The sequence below is a fragment of the Balaenoptera acutorostrata genome, chromosome 5, assembly GCF_949987535.1.
Source record: "Balaenoptera acutorostrata chromosome 5, mBalAcu1.1, whole genome shotgun sequence".
Lineage (NCBI taxonomy): Eukaryota > Metazoa > Chordata > Mammalia > Artiodactyla > Balaenopteridae > Balaenoptera > Balaenoptera acutorostrata.
The window spans coordinates 9,853,459-9,875,377 of NC_080068.1; the positions used below are offsets into that span (position 1 = coordinate 9,853,459).

The following is a 21,919-nucleotide window of genomic DNA, read 5'->3' on the forward strand; positions in this document are numbered from 1 at the left end:
TTTCTTCTCTATTTTTTTAAAGTGTCCACACATTCATCAAAGGGTCAGCATTGTACATACCATTTTATATTGAATTATTTGAAATTAATTAATTTGACCAAACTTTTTTTTTTTTACATAATTAACCTTTAAAATGTAATTATGAATAGTCCAGAATTCAGCAAACATTCTCAATCCCACTGGATATTAGGAAAATGACATTTTACATTCCAATCAGAGAGATACTAATTCACATCTATCATGTTGATAAACATATAAGACTAATAATATCCCATGCTCACAGTTTATAGAGCGCTGGAACTCCCATATACTGTTGGTAGAAATACCAACTGGTACAACTATCTTAGAGAGTAATATGGCAACATCCAGACTTACTAAAAATGTGTAGACACCTTAGTATTTCACTCCTGGCTACATATCCTGATGAAATATATTAATATAAAATGTTTCTGTAGCATTTTTTATAATTAACAAGTTGAAAATAACTTAAGACAAGGGATCATTAAAATGTGTCATGGTCATACCACAGACTATCTCAAAGCAGTTAGATATATAGCTGGTTCTCGTTATTTGTGATAGTTATGTTCTTTCTTTCTTTCTTTCTTTCTTTCTTTTATTTTTATATTTATTTTTTGGCTGTGTTGGGTCTTCGTTTCTGTGCGAAGGCTTTCTCTAGTTGCGGCAAGCGGGGGCCACTCTTCATCGCGGTGTGTGGGCCTCTCACTATCGCGGCCTCTCTTTTTGCGGAGCACAGGCTCCAGACGCGCAGGCTCAGTAATTGTGGCTCACGGGCCTAATTGCTCCGCGGCATGTGGGATCCTCCCAGACCAGGGCTCGAACCCGTGTCCCCTGCATTGGCAGGCAGATTCTCAACCACTGCACCACCAGGGAAGCCCCAGTTATGTTCTTTAAAGTTGCTTTGAACACCGAATGAGAGAATACTGAACCACTGCTGCCAGAGGAAATACAGAGTTTGGTTCCTATGGGCCTCTGATTCCATTTTTGTCAACTAATCAATATAGAACCTTCTTTTCTATGTGTTTATGTTTAAAGATACCTTATTTAATATACCTGCTGATTTATTAACGTCGAACTCACAGCAAACGGCACTGTAGCTCAGGCCTGAACAAAGCTTATGAACACACATGTTCTCTGTGAGGTACATCACAGCCTTCTTCTGCTTGGGAGCACCAAGAGCTTGGAGATTTCGTCCAGCCAATACCACAAAATCAAGCGACTTTACAAAATACTATTCACGAGATCCACGACAGAAAAATAAATGATTAGACATACGAAGACACAGAACAATGTTCCTCATATACAAGAAACAGGAAACTGAGGGAGTCTGATCTGAGAGTATCCAGATATAGGATTTAGCAAACAAGAGATTTTCAGCAGCTACTACAACTGTGTAAGTTCCACTGCAGTATAACTGTATAAACTCAAGGACTTAAATGAAAATATGCTCAGAATCACTATGTTCAAATAGGAAATGTCAACAGGGAAACAGGATCTATAAAATAAAAGCACCAAATAGAATTTCTATAAATAAATTTTAAAAACAGTTATCTGAGAGAAAAAATTCACAAGATAGGCTTCCCTCAGATTTGCGATAACAGAAGTCATTAAGCTTTAAGACAAACATTAGGTATTATCCAATCAGAAGAACAGAAAAAAAATTAAGTATTTAACAGCACCTGTAGGACAATAATATAAGGTCTAACATAAAGCTACTAAGAACCCCATAAGGAGAAAAGAGAGATTGAGACAAAATAAAATACTTTAAAAGAAATAATAGTTTAAAACTTTCCAAGTTTGTTGAAAGACAGAATTTATAGTTAAAAAAAATTGGAGCAAATCTCAAGCAGGATAAAAGTAAAGAAAACCCATTTAAGCACATCACAGTCAAACTGCTGAAAACCACTGATAAAGTGGAATATTTAAAGCAGCCAGAGACAAATGATATTTTATGTATACAGGTACAATGACATGATTCAGAACTTACCACGAAAAAAAATAAAACAAAAAGAGACCAGAATACAATGGAATGACAGTTTTAAATGGCTGAAAGAAAAAAAAAAAAAAATCAACCGTACACATAGAACTCTATTTGTCAAAAATATTCTTCAAGATTGAAAGCTAAACAAAGTCATCTTTGGGTAAACAAAACTAATATTTCATTATCAGCAGAGTCACACTATAAAAAAATACTAAAGGAGATTCTGTTGAACAGAAATGATAACAGAAACTGACAACTTCAGGAAAGAATAAAGAGCACCAGAAATCGTAACTATACATGCGTGTAAATATAAAAATTATGCTTCTCTTCATTTATTTGAAACACACAAGACTTTAAAGCAAGAATTTTAACATTGTGTTGTAGAGTTATAAAGAGAGAATATATCTGACAATTAGAGCATAAAGAAGTGAAAAAAGGAGGGACTTCCCTGGTGGTGCAGTGGTTAAGAATCCACCTGCCAATGCAAGGGACACGGGTTTGATCCCTGGTCTGGGAAGATCCCACATGTCGCAGAGCAACTAAGCCCGTGCACTACAACTACTGAGCCTGTGCTCTAGAACCCTCGAGACACAACTACTGAGCCTACGTGCTGCAACTACTAAAGCCCACGTGCCTAGAGCCCGTGCCCTGCAAGAGGAGAAGCCACAGCAATAAGAAGCCCACGTACTGCAGCAAAGAGTAGCTCCTGCTCGCCGCAACTAGAGAAAGCCCACACACAGCAATGAAGACCCAACACAGCCAAAAATCAATCAATCAATAAATAAAATTAAAAAAAAAAACAAGTGAAAGGAGCAAAATGGATCTAGGTTACAAGGTTCTTATATTTTACATAAGTAGTAAAACATTAACTCTGAGTAGATGGTGAAATGTTAAGGATGCATACTGTAACAACTAAGTAATAATGCAAAGAGCTATAGCTAAAAAGCCAACAGATAAATTAAAATGAAAAATTTTAAAAAGCTCAGTAACCCCCCAAAACACATAAAAATAACAGCAAACAAAACCAGGGAAACAGAAACAAAACCATGAAGAACATACAGAAAACAAATAATAAAATGGTAGGCCTTAAATCTAACCATATCAATAACTGCTTTACTGAAAGGCAGAGATCAATCAAATGAATAAAAAAATAAAGACAATAAAAATTTGATTATATGCTGTCTATATTACATGTACTCTAAATATAAAGACACAGAGTTTGAAAGTAAATAGCAGAAAAAGATGTATTTATGTAAAAGTAAGCATAAGAAGAGGTTTTATTAATAAAAGATGATGTAGACTTGAAGACAAAGAGTATTACCAATGATAAAGGTGAGCATATCATTATGATAAAAGGTCAATTTATTGGGAATATACAGCAATCACAAATGCTTATGTGCTTTAAAACAGAATATCAAAATAAAAGAACTAAAACTTGACAGGATTAATGGAAAAAATAGGTAATTACCTAGTTGGAGATTTTAACACTGCTTTCTAAGCATTTGATAAAATGTGACAGAAATATCGGTAAAGATATCAGGATTGTGAAGACAATCTCTAAAACACAATCAACCACTGTGACTTCACTGATACTTGTAGAACACTGTAATAAAAAATTGTAAGATACACACTTTTTCTAGCGCACATGCTACATTCACCAAGATGGATCATATGTGAGTCACAAAATAAGCCTCAGTAAATTTAAAAGGAATGAAATCATACAGAGCATGTTCTCTGATCACAACAGAATTAAATTAGAAATATCAATAAGATATCTAGAAACTCCCCAAATGTTTGAAAATTAAATATTTGTACTTCTAAATAATCCGTAGGTCACTCAAAACTGAATGATAATGAAACTATTTTAAAATTTTTGTGATGCAGCTAAGGAAATGCTTATATTAGTGAAGAAGAGAAAAAAAATGTATGTCCCAACGTTTTACCTGAAGAAGCTACAAAAAGAAGAGCTAAGTAAACCCACAGATAAAAGCTGAAACTACAAAGCTTCTAGAAGAAAACAGGAGAATATCTTTGTAACTGGGAGGTAGGCAAAGGTTTCTTAATCAGGACAGGGACAGCACTAAGCATAAAAGAAAATAATAAATTAGACCATCAAAATTAAAATCTTTTAATCAAAACATAACACTATTAAGAAAATGAATAGTTAAGCTTCAGGAAGGGGAAAATAGTCACAAAACATATATCTGACAAATTATTTATATCAGAATATAATACACTCCTAAAAAAAAATAAAAACCCAGTAGACAAACTGGACAAAAGACGAGAAAAGACACTTCAGAAAAAAAAAAAATATATATATATAAATACATACATGAATGGTCAACACACACATAAAAAAGTGCCCCAAATTATTAGTCATCAAAAAATGCAGATTAAAAATAAGTAAGCTGCTGCCACCTCTTCCAGCTCCACCACCGGTGCTGCAGGGAAAGGCAAAGGCAAAGGGGGGTTCTGGAGATTCAGCCGTGAAGCAAGTGCAGATAGATGGCTTTGTGGTATTAAAGATTATCAAACACTACCAAGAAGGACAGGGAACTGAGGTGGTTCACGGAGTGCTTTGGGGCCTTGCTTTAGAAGACCAGCTTGAAATCACCAACTGCTTTCCTTTCCCCCAGCACACTGAAGATGATGCTGATTCTGATGAAGATTTGTAAACTTGACAAGCCTCTTAGACAGCCTCATCTACCAGAGGGCAGACAGCAGAAGCAAGAAGAACTACAATCCCGCAGCATGTGGAACGAACCACATTCACAGAAAGACAGACAAAATGAAAAGGCAGAGGGCTATGTACCAGATGAAGGGACAAGATAAAACCCCAGGAAAACAATTAAATGAAGTGGAGATAGGCAAACTTCCAGAAAAGAATTCAGAATAATGATAGTGAAGATGATCCAGGACCTCGGAAAAAGAATAGAGGCAAAGATTGAGAAGATGCAAGAAATGTTTAACAAAGACCTAGAAGAATTAAAGAACAAACAAACAGAGATGGACAATATAGTAACTGAAATGAAAAATACAATAGAAGGAATCAATAGCAGAATAACTGAGGTACAAGAATGGATAAGTGACCTGCAAGACAGAATGGTGGAATTCACTGCCACGGAAGAGAATAAAGAAAAAAGAATGAAAAGAAATGAAGACAGCCTAAAAGACCACTGGGACAACATTAAACGCACCAACATTCACACTATAGGGGTCCCAGAAGGAGAAGAGAGAGAGAAAGGACCCGAGAAAACATGTGAAGAGATTATAGTCGAAAACTTCCCTAACATGGGAAAGAAAATAGCCACCCAAGTCCAGGAAGCACAGAGAGCCTCAGGCAGGATAAACCCAAGGAGAAACACACCAAGACACATAGTAATCAAATTGACAAAAATTAAAGACCAAGAAAAATTATTGAAAGCAGCAAGGGAAAAACGAAAATAACATACAAGGGAACTCCCATAAGGTTAACACCTGATTTCTCAGCAGAAACTCTACAAGCCAGAAGCGAGTGGCATGATATATTTAAAGTGATGAAAGGGAAGAACCTACAACCAAGATTTCTCTACCAAGCAAGGATCTCATACAGATTCGATGGAGAAATCAAAAGCTTTACAGACAAGCAAAAGCTAAGAGAATTCAGCACCACCAAACCAGCTCTACAACAAATGCTAAAAGAACTTCTCTAAGTGGGAAACACAAGAGAAGAAAAGGACCTACAAAAACAAACCCAAAACAATTAAGAAAATGGTCATAGGAACATACATATCGATAATTACCTTAAACGTGAATGGATTAAATGCTGCAACCAAAAGACACAGGCTCCCTGAATGGATACAAAAACAAGACCCATATATATGATGTCTACAAGAGACCCACTTCAGACCTAGGGACACATACAGACTGAAAGTGAGGGGATGGAAAAAGATATTCCATGCAAATGGAAATCAAAAGAAAGCTGGAGTAGCAATACTCATATCAGATAAAATAGACTTTCAAATAAAGAATGTTACAAGAGACAAGGAAGGACACTATATAATGATCAAGGGATCAATCCAAGAAGAAGATATAACAATTATAAATATATATGCACCCAACATAGGAGCACCTCAATACGTATGGCAACGGCTAACAGCTCTAATAGAGAAATCGACAGTAACACAATAATAGTGGGGACTTTAACACCTCACTTACACCAATGGACAGATCATGCAAACAGAAAATTAATAAGGCAACACAAGCTTTAAATGACACAATAGACCAGATAGATTTAATTGATATTTATAGGGCATTCCATCCCCAAACAGCAGATTACACTTTCTTCTCAAGTGCGCATGGAACATTCTCCAGGATACATCACATCTTGGGTCACAAATCAAGCCTCAGTAAATTTAAGAAAATTGAAATCATATCAAGCATCTTTTCTGACCACAACACCATGAGATTAGAAATGAATTACAGGGAAAAAAACGTAAAAAACACAAACACATGGAGGCTAAACAATACATTACTAAATAACAAAGAGATCACTGAAGAAATCAAAGAAGAAATAAAAAAAATACCTAGAGACAAATGACAACAAAATCACGATGATCCAAAACCTATGGGATGCAGCAAAAGCAGTCCTAAGAGGGAAGTTTATAGCTATACAAGCCTACCTAAAGAAACAAGAAAAATCTCAAGTAAACAATCTAACCTTACACCTAAAGGAACTAGAGGAAGAAGAACAAACAAAACCCAAAGTTAGCAAAAGGAAAGAAATCATAAAGATCAGAGCAGAAATAAATGAAATAGAAACAAAGAAAACAATAGCAAAGATCAATAAAACTAAAAGCTGGTTCTTTGAGAAGATAAACAAAATTGATAAACCTTTAGCCAGACTCATCAAGAAAAAGAGGGAGATCGTGGATAGATCTAGAGACTGTCATACAGAGTGAAGTAAGTCAGAAAGAGAAAAACAAATATCGTATATTAACGCATATACGTGGAACCTAGAAAAATGGTACAGATGAACCTGTTTGCAGGGCAGAAACTGAGACGCAGATGTAGAGAACAAACGTTGGACACCAAGGGAGGACACCCTTGGACACCAAGGGGGGAAAGTGGCAGGGGGTGGTGGTGGTGGGATGAATTGGGAGATTGGGATGACGTATACACTAATATGTATAAAATGGGTAACTAATAAGAACCTGCTGCATTAAAAAATAAATTAAATAAAATTCAAAAATTCAAAAAAAGAAAAAGAGAGAGAGGACTCAAATGAATAAAATTAGAAATGAAAAAGGAGAAGTTACAACAGATACCACAGAAATACAAAGCATCATAAGAGACCACTACAAGCAACTCTATGCCAATAAAATGGACAACCTGGAAGAAATGGACAAATTCTTAGAAAAGTATAACCTTCCAAGACTGAACCAGGAAGAAATAGGAAATATGAACAGACCAATCACAAGTAATGAAATTGAAACTGTGATTAAAAATCTTCCAACAAACAAAAGTCCAGGACCAGATGGCTTCACAGGTGAAGTCTACCAAACATTTAGAGAAGAGCTAACACCTGTCCTTCTCAAATTCTTCCAAAAAACTGCAGAGGAAGGAACACTCCCAAACTCATTCTACGAGGCCACCATCACCCTGATACCAAAACCAGACAAGATACGACAAAAAAAGAAAATTATAGAACAATATCACTGATGAATATAGATGCAAAAATCCTCAGCAAAATACTAACAAACAGAATCCAACAACACATTACAAGGATCATATACCATGATCAAGTGGGATTTATTCCAGGGATGCAAGGATTCTTCAATATACACAAATCAATCAATGTAATACACCATATTAACAAATTGAAGAAGAAAAACCATATGATCATCTCAAGAGATGCAGAAAAAGCTTTTGACAAAATTCAACACCCATTTATGATAAAAACTCTCCAGAAAGTGGGTATAGAGGGAACCGAACTCAACATAATAAAGGCCATAAGTGACAAACCCACAGCAAGCAACATTCTCAATGGTGAAAAACTGAAAGCATTTCCTCTAAGATCAGGAACAAGACAAGGATGTCCACTTTCGCCACTATTATTCAACATAGTTTTGGAAGTTCTAGCCACAGTGATCAGAAGAAAAAGAAATAGAAGGAATCCAAACTGGAAAAGAAAAAGTAAAACTGTAACTGTTTGCAGATGACATGATATTATACATAGAGAATCCTAAATATGTCACCAGAAAACTACTAGAGCTAATCAATGAATTTGGTAAAGTTGCAGGATACAAAATTAATGCACAGAAATCTCTGGCATTCCTATACACTAACAACAAAAGATCAGAAAGAGAAATTAAGGAAACAATCCCATTCAGCATTGCAACAAAAAGAATAAAATACCTAGGAATAAGCCTATCTAAGAAGGTAAAAGACCTGTACTCAGAAAATTATAAGACACTGATGAAAGAAATCAAAGATGATGCCAACAGATGGAGATACACCATGTTCTTGGATTGGAAGAATCAACATTGTGAAAATGAGTATACTACCCAAAGCAATTTCCAGATTCAATGCAATCCCTATCAAATTACCAGTGGCATTTTTTTTTACAGAACTAGAACAAAAAATCTTAAAATTTGTATGGAGACACAAAACACCCTGAATAGCCAAAGCAACCTTGAGGGAAAGAAACAGAGCTGGAGGAATCAGGCTTGCAGACTTCAGACTATACTAAAAAGCTACAGTTATCAAGACAATATGGTACTGGTACAAAAACAGAAATATAGATCAATGGAACAGGATAGAAAGCCCAGAGACAAACCCACACACCTATGGTCAACTAATCTATGACAAAGGAGGCAAGGATATACAATGGAGAAAAGACAGTGTCTTCAATAAGTGGTGCTGGGAAAACTAGACAGCTACATGTAAAAGAATGGAATTAGAACACTCCCTAACACCATACACAAAATAAACTCAAAATGGATTAAAGACCTAAATGTAAGACCAGACACTATAAAACTCTTAGAGGAAAACATAGGAAGAACACTCTTTGACATAAATCACAGCAAGATCTTTTTTGAGCCACCTCCTAGAGGAATGGAAATAAAAACAAAAATAAACAAATGGGACCTAATGAAACTTAAAGCTTTTGCACAGCAAAGGAAACTATAAACAAGATGAAAGACAACCCTCAGAATGGTAGAAAATATTTGCAAACGAATCAATGGACAAAGGATTAATCGCCAGAATATATAAGCAACTCATGCAGCTCAATATCAAAAAAAACAAACAACCCAATCCAAAAATGGGCAGAAGACCTAAATAGACATTTCTCCAAAGAAGACATAGAGATGGCCAAGAGGCACATGAAAAACTGCTCAACATTACTAATTATTAGAGAAATGCAAATCAAAACTACAATGAGGTATCACCTCACACTGGTTAGAATGGGCATCTTCAGAAAATCTCCAAACAACAAATGCTGGAGAGGATGTGGAGAAAAGGGAACCCTCTTGCACTGTTGGTGGAATGTAAATTGATACAGTCACTATGGGGAACAGTACGGAGGTTCCTTAAAAAACTAAAAATAGAACTACCATATGACCCAGCAATCCCACTACTGGGCATATACTCAGAGAAAACCATAATTCAAAAAGACACATGCACCCCAATGTTCACTGCAGCACTATTTACAATAGCCAGGTCATGGAAGCAACCTAAATGTCCATCAACAGATGAATGGATAAAGAAGATGTTGCACATATATACAATGGAATATTACTCAGCCATAAAGAGGAATGAAATTGGGTCATTTGTAGAGACATGGATGGATCTAGAGACTCATACAGAGTGAAATAAGTAAGAAAGAGAAAAACAAATATCGTATATTAATGCATATATGTGGAATCTAGAAAAATGGTACAGATGAACCAGTATGCAAGGCAGAAACAGAGACACAGATGTAGAGAAGAAACGTATGGACACCAAGGGGGGAAAGTGGCGGGGGGTGGTGGTGGTGGGATGAATTGGGAGATTGGGATTGACATATATACACTAATATGTATAAAATAACATTTCAAAAAAAAAATCAAGTAAGATACCACTATATATTCTCCAGAATGACTAAGTTTAAAAAGATGGAAGTCTTGAAACAGGAAAACCTGATTAAAGCAAAGAAAAAAATCAAAAAAGCTATTCCTTCTGGAATGGTAGGAATGGCGTTCAAGTGGGGAAGGGCATCTGGGAACTTTCTGAGCTGTTGGAGGTGTTCTACAAATAATTAAACTCTAATAAACTGCATGCTCAAGTATTTAGAGGTAAAGTGTATGGATATATGCAATTTACATGAAAATACATAAAAAAACAAGATGGAATGAAAGATGGATCAAGGATGGACAAATAGATCCATATGTAATAAAGTACATGGAGCAAAATTATATAATTTTATATTATTATTATATATTAATATATATAATCTTGTAATATTGTTATATATATTAATATATAGAAGTATATAATATTATTGTATAGAATTATATATTATTATAAAAATTATAATTCTATAATCTGGTTGGTAAGTATATGTTTGTCCATTGTAAAGTTCTCTCTACTTTCTTAATATTTTCATATTAAATGTTGGGAGAAATATGTAAGTCAGAAATCGATGTAGTTTTAATCACATTGAAAACACATCTAATATACCTGATCTTGTTTTCTAAAAACATATTCCCTGCTAAAAGGAACCAGGGCTCCTTGGAGAAATGGCTCATTCCAGGTCCATGACAGGAAAGGTAAAATATAAGCTCAAGATTAATGAATACATATTAAAAGTACACAGGAGCCAGTCTGAAAAGTCTCCACTGGCCAATGTGGGACATTTTAAGCAAAGAATAGATTTCAAAAAGGCTTATAATTCATTGAATTATAACGGAACCCCTGAGTCCATGAGTCCATGATGATAGTAAAAAGAAGACTGGGGTGGTATGAACAGGACCCTCTTCTTTACAGAAAAATGCCAGTTAATATAGGAGGAATGCTAGACTTAGAAAATTACTATTTTGCATCTTGAGCAAATTAATTGATTCAGACAAGGATCATCAATGTATGTTTACAACATTACTATGTGAGAGGTGTTGGGGAACAGGATATTCACTTGGTGTCAAAGATTACTTATCAGTTACTCACGGAGAAAGGTAATTTTACAATGGAGAGATCTGGCAGGACCCCAGCTCAACCAAATGATCACACTTAGCGTCACCAAATAATGAAATAAGTAGACGTATGCTTGCTGATGTTATGTGATAGGGAGCACACAACAAAAAGGTTACCCTCAATCTATGAGAAGAAACAATCAGCTAGATCTAGACTGTGGAACATTCCACAACAAGGGTTGGCAAACTTCTTCTGCACAGGCCCAGACAGTAAATATTTTAGGCTTTGCATGTTGTAAAGTCTCTGTTGCAACTATGCAACTTTCTGTTGTATGAACGGGTGTGGCCGTGTTACAACACAACTTTATTTACAAAAACAGGTGGTGAGTCTTAACCATAGAGCTGCAGTTTGCCCACCTTTGTTCTGTCCCCTGACAACTGTCCAAGAGTCTTCAAAACATGCCAATATCATGAAAGAAAAAAAAAAAGAAAAAGGCAGGATGACTATTCTAGATTAAAGGGATCTGATGCTATTACGACAATAAAACAATGTTTGATCCTTGATCAGGTGCTGGTTGGTAAGTATATGTTTGGTAAGTATATGTTGGGAAGTATAGGTGACTTTAAAGACATTTGGGATACAAATGAAGCAATTTGAATAAGGACTAAAAATTATACACTACTTATTGTGTATCAATGTTACAATTTCTTCAGTGTGATAATGGGATCGAGACAATGCCATTGTTTTTATTAGATATATGCTGAAAACATGATGCCTGAAAAATAGTTTCAAAAAGGAGAGGTAAATATGTGGCAAAATGTTAAAAACAAAGTAAGCTATCTGCTAATCTGTGTCCAACAATAAAATGCATATGTCGGAGAAAAACAAACCACAACAGTTCACTGAAAAGAAAACCGATGTCTCTATATATACTACTATGTATAAAATAGATAACTAATGAGAACCTACTATAGAGCACAGGGAACTCTACTCAGTGCTCTGCGGTGACCTAAATGGCAAGGAAATCCAAAAAAGAGGGGATATATGTATACGTATAGCCGATTCACTTTGCTGTACAGCAGAAACTAACACAACATTGTAAAGCAACTATACGCCAATAAAAAAGAATTAAAAAAAAAAAAACGATGTCTCAAAGGGCAACACATAACAGAGACTTTCTTGAAAACTGCAACTACTTTTTGAAACTTTAAGGAATATAGTTACATTTTATCATACCAAGAATCATTTCAAAAGTTTCCAAACATAGAAAGCAAGATAGATTTTGCCAAGGATGTTAAGATGCCTGTACCAAACTGGTTGTCTTGTCTCCATTTCCTGATCTTGAAAAAATAATGATCCACAGGCAGCTGTTAATTTTGGCTAAGGCCTCATCAATACACATGATGCTATGCTTGTATCTGCCCTGTCAAAGCCTATAATGAATGTTCAGTCAAAATATTTTTATGTTAGCCTTAGCATTTTATGAGAGAACCCGTCTACATTTTCCCCAAATATCCCAAACTCCGCAAGGCCCAAACTAAACTCATCCTCTTCCCAGCCCTCAAGTAAGCGCCTTTTTTTTTTTTTTAAACTTCTCGCCCTGAAGAAGGCAGGAAACATCCACCTGATTTGATCTGGAAGGCATTCCTCCATTTCCTTGCCAGGTACCAAGTCCCGAGGCTTTTATCTATATACTTTCCTCCCTTACCTATCACTGCAGTTAGGCCCCTCCCAGTTCTCAACTGGACTACAGCTTCCTTATGAGTCTCCGCCTTTGTAATCCACTCCCTCTGTTGATAGGGGTGATATGACCTTACTCCCTGATGAAAACTGTTCAATGGCTTTCCACTTCCTATAGTCTATAATCCAAACTCTTTGGCATTGCGTAAATTGCACCAGACTATTTCTGCATATCCGTCTCCTGCCTCTTCCCAAGACACACTATACTCTAAGACCAATATTTTTGCAAGTCTATAAACACGCATGCTCTCTCCTCCCCTCCTTCCCTTTGTACATGCCGTTCCCTCTGCAGCACACCCTCTTACAATACAAGTTCTATCTTGGCTGCTCGGTATATACATAACTTCCCTAAGACTTCAACACAAGCATAGCACTAATCACCTGCCTTTCCTTAGTTTTTTCATATTATAAAACAGAGAAGATTATGACAGCTCATTTATGCACCAAATTCCATCAATATGCTAATGATTCTTAAATTTGCACCTCTGTCCAGACCTCTCTCTCGAGCTCCAAACCTATATCCAATCTTGATCTTCAGTTAACATCTCCATTTGGAAGGTCGTGAGGCTAACGCAGAGCTTGCAGAGCATGCAGCAGGGCTGGGGTTCAAACCATCAGGTACATGGTCTCCAACCAGCTTGGTCCCCAGACCAGGAACCTGAGGGTCATCTTTGACACTTCCTTTTCCTTTACCTCTCACCTCCACCACCCAGTTCTAGTTGATTAATAAAGATCCCAAGTAAGCCTACCTCTGCTCGCCTCTACCCGTTCCAGCCTTCCACACATTATTGCTCTGACAACTGCAATTGCCTCCTGATTGGCTTCCTACTTTCATTTTTGCTCTCTCCTGACTTTATTCACTACATCTGAGCCAGATCTATATTTTCTAAACAGACATTTTGTTACAGTTTTCCTTATTTAAAGTTTATCAATGGTTTCTCATTTTGTTTTGGCAAAACGCCCCAATTCTGAATAGCCTAAAAAGCCCTTTTCCAGCCGCACTGGAGGTGCTCTCTGCTGCTCTCACTGGGCTTCGGCCTCCTCCCAGTGGCCTCTGTTCAGCTGTCTGCCTCAGGCCCTTGTTACATGTGACAATGTGTGGAAATTCTCTACCCCCCCCCCCTCACCCCTTCCTCATCTATTCTCCCTCATCTTTGGTCTCAAAAGAAATGTAACCTCCTTTACGAGTTCTTTCCCGGATGCACCAGTTTAAATCAGGTACCACTGTTACATGCTGCCAGTGCATTCTATTCTCCTTCCTAGCAATTTATACAATTTGCAACTAAATATCTGAGTGTTAGCCTCTGCTCCTTGCGGGCTTGAAAACTCCTCGTACCAAGTTTAATATCTGAGTGCTTAGCTCTAGTTCAATGCCTGTCATATGATAGACAATTAGTATTTTGAAGCAATAAGTAAATATTGCAGGCTAAAATAATATAGGTTAAATGCATGGTAAGACAAAGAGAAGAAATAATCAAAACAGATACGACTCAGTATGAAACGACCAAAAGGACTAACGTTGGAAGGTGCACAAAATCCAGAATATGTCAGCAAAGTCACTATGGGCCCAGATGAATTAGAACCACTTACAGTAATTCATATATTTACATCCTTTCTAATCATGCCAATTTTCAAAACCCAAGATTTAACTCTAAACTGAGACTTCGGCGGTCTAAATTTATGTTTCTAGCCTGAGCCTGTGATCTAAAGCAAATTACTTCCCTGTGCTTCCTTCTTAAGAACAGGTAACATTTCTGCTATGAAAATGAACTGTAATGATGAAATTTTAAACTTAAGGGGAAAATAGTTTGAAAAGTACACTATTATCATTCTGTAGTGTGAATGCAAAAGGGGAATTAAAAAAACCTCTGCCCAATATCAGAGCAACATTATCATAAAAAATAATGTAATACAGAATTTGTCTTACTGGTGATTCTGTTCTAAAATCTATTCACTAGACAATAGGCAGATTAATCTTAATATACACTTATGTCTGGTCCCATACTTCTTCACTCACAGACCTTCACTGCCAGTATTTTTAATACAGAATTAATTCATACAGCTTCTTAAGAAAAACACCAAGATTGCACGAGCTAAATGGAGAAGTATGTTGAATTGACAGATACTCCACAAAAGAGGAAATGTAAATAATAGTAAGCCTGTATACAGAAATATGTGGAATTTCGTTAGCAATATATCACAAAGTATGAAATTTAGAACAGGGTCTTATTTTTAGTCCTTTTGGCTCATAGACAAGGATCAAATACCTACTGTTGATAAGGATGTATGCAATTGGCACTCTCATATTTTCCATTGGCTGTGTAAATTTTTATAACTCTAGTAAAAATTTAACTTAGCAATAGGTTTTAAGGGCCATAAAAATATTTATACCTTTTGAACTGGTAAATCCACTTATAGCGATCTATCCTGAGGAAATAATTCTAGCTAAGAAATAAACCTTATGCTGAAAAATGTTTAACCACTCAGTATTTATAATATTGAATCACTGAAAACCTGAGGTACAATAATGAGGAATGATCATCATTGTTATTACGAAGCTTGTACTAACATAGAAAATGCTAATAATAATATATTAAGGGAAAATAGGAGAAAATAAAATTGTTTATATAATACGAATATATCTTTCAAATACATCCACATACATGTAGGCAAAGAGGCAATAATATTATACATCAAAATTCTAATTATGATTATATTAATAGAGGTAGAAAGGAAGGAGCCGAATTTTTGCTGTTTTCCTTTACTGTCTTCTTTTCAATGTCATTTGACTTTTATAATAAAGTTAACAACAGCAACAAAATCTTCAATGGCTCCCCACTGTCGGTTTAATAAGGTTTAAATTTATGAGTACAAATCTCCTATTCAAGGTCCTTCTCAGTTCACCTCCGCTTTCTCTTGAATCTTATCTTAGACTTCTTACTCCTTACACTGTATCCAACCCTTAACAAGTCCCCTTCCAGTGGGCCCAGTGGTGGTGTTCATTCCAAGTTTACTTAGTTGAATAGACAAATCTTTTCTCTTTTGGAACCTTTCCTGACCCACTCCCTGCTGGAGAGAGATATATTTTAGTTAAAGCAATTTGGTACTTTTAAGAGAAATTCTATTTCCATAAAAAGACTGTTTATAAAAGCAGTAACCTATTTAATTTGGAAATAGGCATCAGGTAAAGTCAATCGGGACACTGTACCAGTAATTTTTTTTCTTTTGTAGACATAGAGTAATTGACTTTATTTTCTGCATACCATATGTCTCAAAATAGGAAGGAAGTACAGTTGCTTCAATAAATGAATTTAAAGGAGTCAAGTTATATACCACATCTAGAATTTTGTTCTCTTATTTAAAATTTATTCCATTAACATGTCAGATACGAAAATAAACATAAACATTCTCTCAATATTGGTTTTCAATAAAATTAGTAGGTAAAGCTAATGGTTTAGGATTATAAGAATTAAGGCAGTATTTAGTGATGGCTTTAAGAATCTTCTTTAGCATTTATAAAGCTATTTAATGCCTATAAATTCTAGGTATGAGAGGCCTTAACAAACAAGTACATTTTACAGCTGCATATGATAGTGTGAAACAATAAACAAACATTTATCACACTGGGGAAAAAGTCCAAACTTTATGGCCTGATATGAAACTTAACCTGTAATATTCCATACCGATAGCCATATTATTGGTAAGGCATTGGATTCCTAGGACACCCCCCTAAAGCCTATTTACCTTATTATACTGAGAGTTTGGTAGGATAGCCTGAGGGAATCTGATATCCCAAAACCTTAGTTGACATATAAAATGGTGTTCAGAATGGCTGATAAGAATAAGAAGTCCTGTGCAATCGGCTGCCTTTACAAACAAGACATGTGTAATGTTGGTAACTGAGAAGAGCTGCTGTCATCACAGAGAAAACACAGTCACTACAAAAACAGTTCAGAGCTTTTGCACTTAAGAAAGACTCTGAGTTATGGGTTAAGAAGTAAAAGAAGACAAAAGATAACATCACTAGGCCCTGCAGACTCACTCCATGTCCCAGGCAGTATAACAATTACTTAATTATCTTTAATTCTCACAACTTCTCTGCAAAGGAGACAGTATAACACAGTACACCACGTAGGGCCACAGAAATGGGAGAGGCGCTATGAGGGTAAAGAGTTTGAGCTTTAGGATCAAATATATCTGGCACTTATTACCCATATAACCTTGAGAAAATTAACTAGCTTTTCTAAGCCTCCATTTTCTCATCTATAAAGAAAGAAGGATGATGCAGACGCAGAGAATGGACTTGAGGACACGGGGAGGGGGGAGGGTAAGCTGGGATGAAGTGAGAGAGTAGCACGGACATATATACACTACCAAATGTAAAATAGATAGCTAGTGGGAAGCAGCCGCATAGCACAGGAAGATCAGCTCCGTGCTTTGTGACCACCTAGAGGGGTGTGATAGGGAGGGTGGGAGGGAGACGCAAGAGGGTGGAGATATGGGGATATATGTATACGTACAGCTGATTCACTTTGTTATAAAGCAGAAACTAACACACCATTGTAAAGCAATTATACTCCAATAAAGATGTTTAAAAAAAAAAAAAAAAGAAAGAAGGAAAATTAAGGTATTGGTAAAGTTTCTTCCAGGCATATCGTAGGGTTGTATTTCCTGTTTCCACTGTGGCTGGGTGAGGCAATAGGATTACTTCTGGCTAACGAGTTATGACCAGAAGTGATGAAGTTACTTCTGAGCCAGGGCATTTAATTGCCAATGCAAGATCCTACAGAGCTCTTTCTTTTTCCTCTGGCCCTGTAACTGGCCACATTTGAGATGGGTTGCTCTGTCAGAACGGGTCCTCAAGAAACCATCGTAAGCAGAGCCCCCTTGTCAATCTAAATTGGACGGGTAGCATGAACAAGAAATAAATGTAGCTTTAAGCCACGAAGATTCGGGGATTGCTTTATCATAAGTGTAACCAAGGCAATATGAACTGATAAAGGTCATTTCTCTCCTAAGAGTTATGAGGATTTAATAAACTAATGTTAGAAATATTTTTCAAAGTCTCTAGCAAACAGTACTCAATAGACATCTATGATTACTATTATGTTATTATCTTTTATAAATTAGAATACTGAGATTGCAAAATATTCCATAATGTGCCTCAGGACACACTGCTATTAAGAGACAGAGTTGCTTCTGTAACACTGGAAAGCCAAAGATCTGTTCATTAAAGTCACCCTTCTTTAGTCGTCTAACCCGGCCAAAAACACCCCCAACCTTCTAATAGTTATTTTCTTTTTGTTCATATATGTGTTTTTTTTTGTTGCTGTTCTAAAACCCTCTCTCTGTTGCACAAAAATTAATTTCCTTTTATCCTCTGATTTTTTTCTGTGTTTGCTGTTTATTTTGTTTAATAAATTTTGTCACACAGCATGGCAATCTTTATGCAAGATTTAACAATCACACCCCCCTACAATTTGGCTGCAGCCTATCTTTCAGAATTTATCTTCTACTTCTACCCATGCTACTCTGGTCTATAAACGCTGATCAAAATATGAAATGCTCATTTTCTCCTTCTAGTCTTTGCTTATTATGCCATTCTAACTGAAATTCTTCCTCTGTCCAGTTTCCGATTCTTCTTTTTAAAAATTTGACTTAAACTCTATTTCTTCCACAAAGCCAACTCTAATCACAATTTAATAGCACAGATGGTCCATTCTGCTTATTTGAAACATAATTTCATATGATTTTATAAGACAGCTGTGTACTGCAGGGGTATAAAGCATGGAAACTGCAGTTCCCAGAATCCCTTGCCAGTAGAGTTCTGGTTAATTTCTTCCTATGACGAATTCTTATGAGATCTGAAGGCAGAGGAGGAAACAACATGCTTTGAGGATTTTTACTGCCTCATGGAACTGACTGAAAGCAAACAGGTCAGACACTAATTACGTTTTTACATTTTGAGGGAGTTTACTGTAAACCCCCTTTACACGACAGCAAACAGATCAACAAACCACCGCCACTACCACGAAAAAACGTCAGCCCACGCTAAAGAAGTCTTTGCTGTTCAAGAGGTAAAACAATCCCTGAGACACCAAACTTCCAGGAATAGGAGGCAAGCTGTAGTTTAAAGAAGACATACTCGCTATACACACTTCAAGGGGAATAATGACAAAGAGGCAATTCTAAAAGGTGACGGCAGCTGTCAGAGAAAAAGGACAATGGAGTTCCTCGCAGAAAGTGCCTCCACTGCTTCTGTGCACATGTATGTGTGTGTACTAGAGTGTGAATGGGATTGTTTCGTGTCCCATTTGTATATGGGGTGGATGTGTGTGGAGGGAGGGACAGACAATTTGTCTCTTAATTTCATAGATTCTCAGAACAAGAGGAACCACTTCTAGACCTGATGGAGCATTGACAGGTCTCCCAGATATTTTGGAGATTGAGTTGGTTGTAATGACTGGTTGGTTCTTTGGATTTTTATCCTGGCAGAAGGACTGGGTGTATTTTCTGTAGGGTAAGAGAGAAAATATATCTGGCAAACAGAAGGGCAGGCTGCGGCAGCAACAATATATGTCCTCGTCAATTCCTAGTTCATCGTCCTCTTCCTGGGCACACTGGAAAACTACATTTCCAGACTCCCACAAAGGTTACTGAGTCCTGGAATGTGAGTAGAAGGGACAAGAGTTGCTTCTGTGCTAAGGCGGTTAAGTACCTATGAACTTTGCACACACTTTTTTTCTTTTTCATTCCTAATATTAGAAGCCACCTTTTTAGATGACATAGTTGAAAGATGGAAGCAGCTTGCCATCTGAATCACTGCTTGGAGGCTTGCTACCTACGAATCCCATCCCACCCCACCTGCATCAGACTGTGACAGCAGTGAGAAATAAACTTTATGAATGAAGCCAATAATATCATGGGGCTAATTGTCACAAAAGTTGACGTTAATAATCGTGATTAGACTGCTCATAATTATTGAACAGGACAAACCAGGGGAAACTGGAACCAAAAGGTCAGTGAGAACTTTAGGGTTAGTGAGAAATCATGGCAACCAGGCTAAGATTTGGTTGTTTGCAAAATAGGACAGTGAACCCAAAGGTAGATCTGAGATCAGAAAATCAGTCTAGCACATGTGACGTCTTAATTTTGTTGCTTGTATGTATGTCTGGGCTCCAGTTCCTTCCAGTAAGAGGCAGTGGCTTTTCAACTTTGCATCCCTAGCACCTGGTGCAGGACAGATGGGATAAAATGTCCAAACTGAGCATAAGCTTCAGGGTGTTTATCAAAGCAGGGCAGATATACAAGAGGAGATGATTTTGGCTGGGGAGAGTCAGGGATCAGGTTTCTATACCCAGTCTTAGGCAGCTGGGTACTCAGGACCAGTGGGTCCAGGTCAGCTATGCCCTGTGTGCTACAGCAGTGCTAGTCTAGAGATACTTCATAGAGGTCCTTGCATTCCTTGGCCTGGGGTCACTTCAGCTTATAGCATCTGGAAAGAGGCTAAATATAGAGGTTAAATGAGCCAAGTTATTAGATTAAGAGATTAGGCAGGTACACCCAGAAATACCATCATATTTGCATTATTATTTAAAATAACTATTTAACCCTGTATTATTTTTTACTCGATAGTATAAATATATGTTATAAAATATCACGGAACATAGGAAAACATTATCCAAATAACTGAATCTACATGTCATTAATTCTAGAGAGATTCCAGGAATTCTTCAAATAGATTAGTGGTGATTTAGGAAACTAAAGAAAGAATATGCTTGTAAAAAATAAAAGATTTAGTCATAGATATAACTGTAGTAATAAATGAACAGTCATTCACTTTTACAATTTTTATGCTTCTTAACACTGAAGAGACAGCTTTGCAAAGTGATTTCCCAAGATAATGAAAGAGGCAAAAAAGAAAGAGAATTTTATCACCCAGCACCTATAGGGGAGATGGAAAAATACGGAACATTTTCTATCTAGTGAAGTAAACATACATTCATATATACAAACATATGGGGGCAGAGAAAGCAGATGGGAAATTATTACAAGAAAAGCTCTAAAGAGACAAATCAGGAAAAGAAACACATAAAACCCAGAATCTTAAATTCCAGAAATAATTATGTATTTAATGGTTATTGAACCCTTTCCAAAGGAAAAATGTACTAAATTTTACTAGATTTTTACAAGAGCAAATTCTCTTTAACCTCCCCCCCAAACACACACACACTGACACTCACTGCTTTCATATAAAATAAGAGAAAAAATTGATTGATTTATTTGTTCTTTCTCAAGTATTTATTGAGCATTCACTATGTGCCTGGCATTGTGAAAGTATTACCAAAAAAAAAAAAAAAAAAAAGGAAAGAAGAAAATGACATGATTCTAAAAGAGCTCTCTAATGTAATAAAGACACTCAACACATCGGAAGAGGCTGTCAACAAACAGAGCAAATACACTTAAAAGGACTGGTTATCGAATTTCAGTATCACATCCCATGGAAAACGTATTAAAATATATGTCTCTGGAGGAAAAGGTGACAGACATTAGGAAAAAAAAAATCTACCTTATGAATAATAGATATAGAGAAAATAGGAAATAGTAGCAGAGATCGATGAAACGGGAAATAGCTACAGTAGAGAATCTGTAAAACTAAAAGCTGCAAAGACTAATAGACAAATTTCTAGGAAGCCTAATCAAAAGCAAAAAAGAAAATGTCCCAAAATATTAAAAATGAAAAAAAGACTATAACTACAGATAAAATATTGATTTTTAAAATAAGAGGAAACATTAAAATATTTTATGCTGATTAATTAAAATAGACAATTTCCTAGAAAATATAACATCAAACAACTAAAAATAGAACTACTGTATGAGCCAGGAATTCCACTCCTGGGTATATACCCAAAGAAAATAAAAACACTAATTTGAAAAGGTACATGCACCCCAATGTTCATAGCAGCATTATTTACAATAGCCAAGACATGGAAACAACCTAAGAGTCCATCAATAGATGAAGGGATAAAG

The 21,919-nt window shown here is 36.3% G+C and overlaps 1 protein-coding gene across 6 annotated transcripts in view; it reads right to left on the reverse strand.

The window, feature by feature from the left end:
- FAM13A (family with sequence similarity 13 member A) overlaps positions 1–21,919 on the reverse strand; it is a 340,103-nt gene that overhangs the window by 157,764 nt on the left and 160,420 nt on the right. The gene's annotated exons all lie outside the window — the stretch shown is intronic.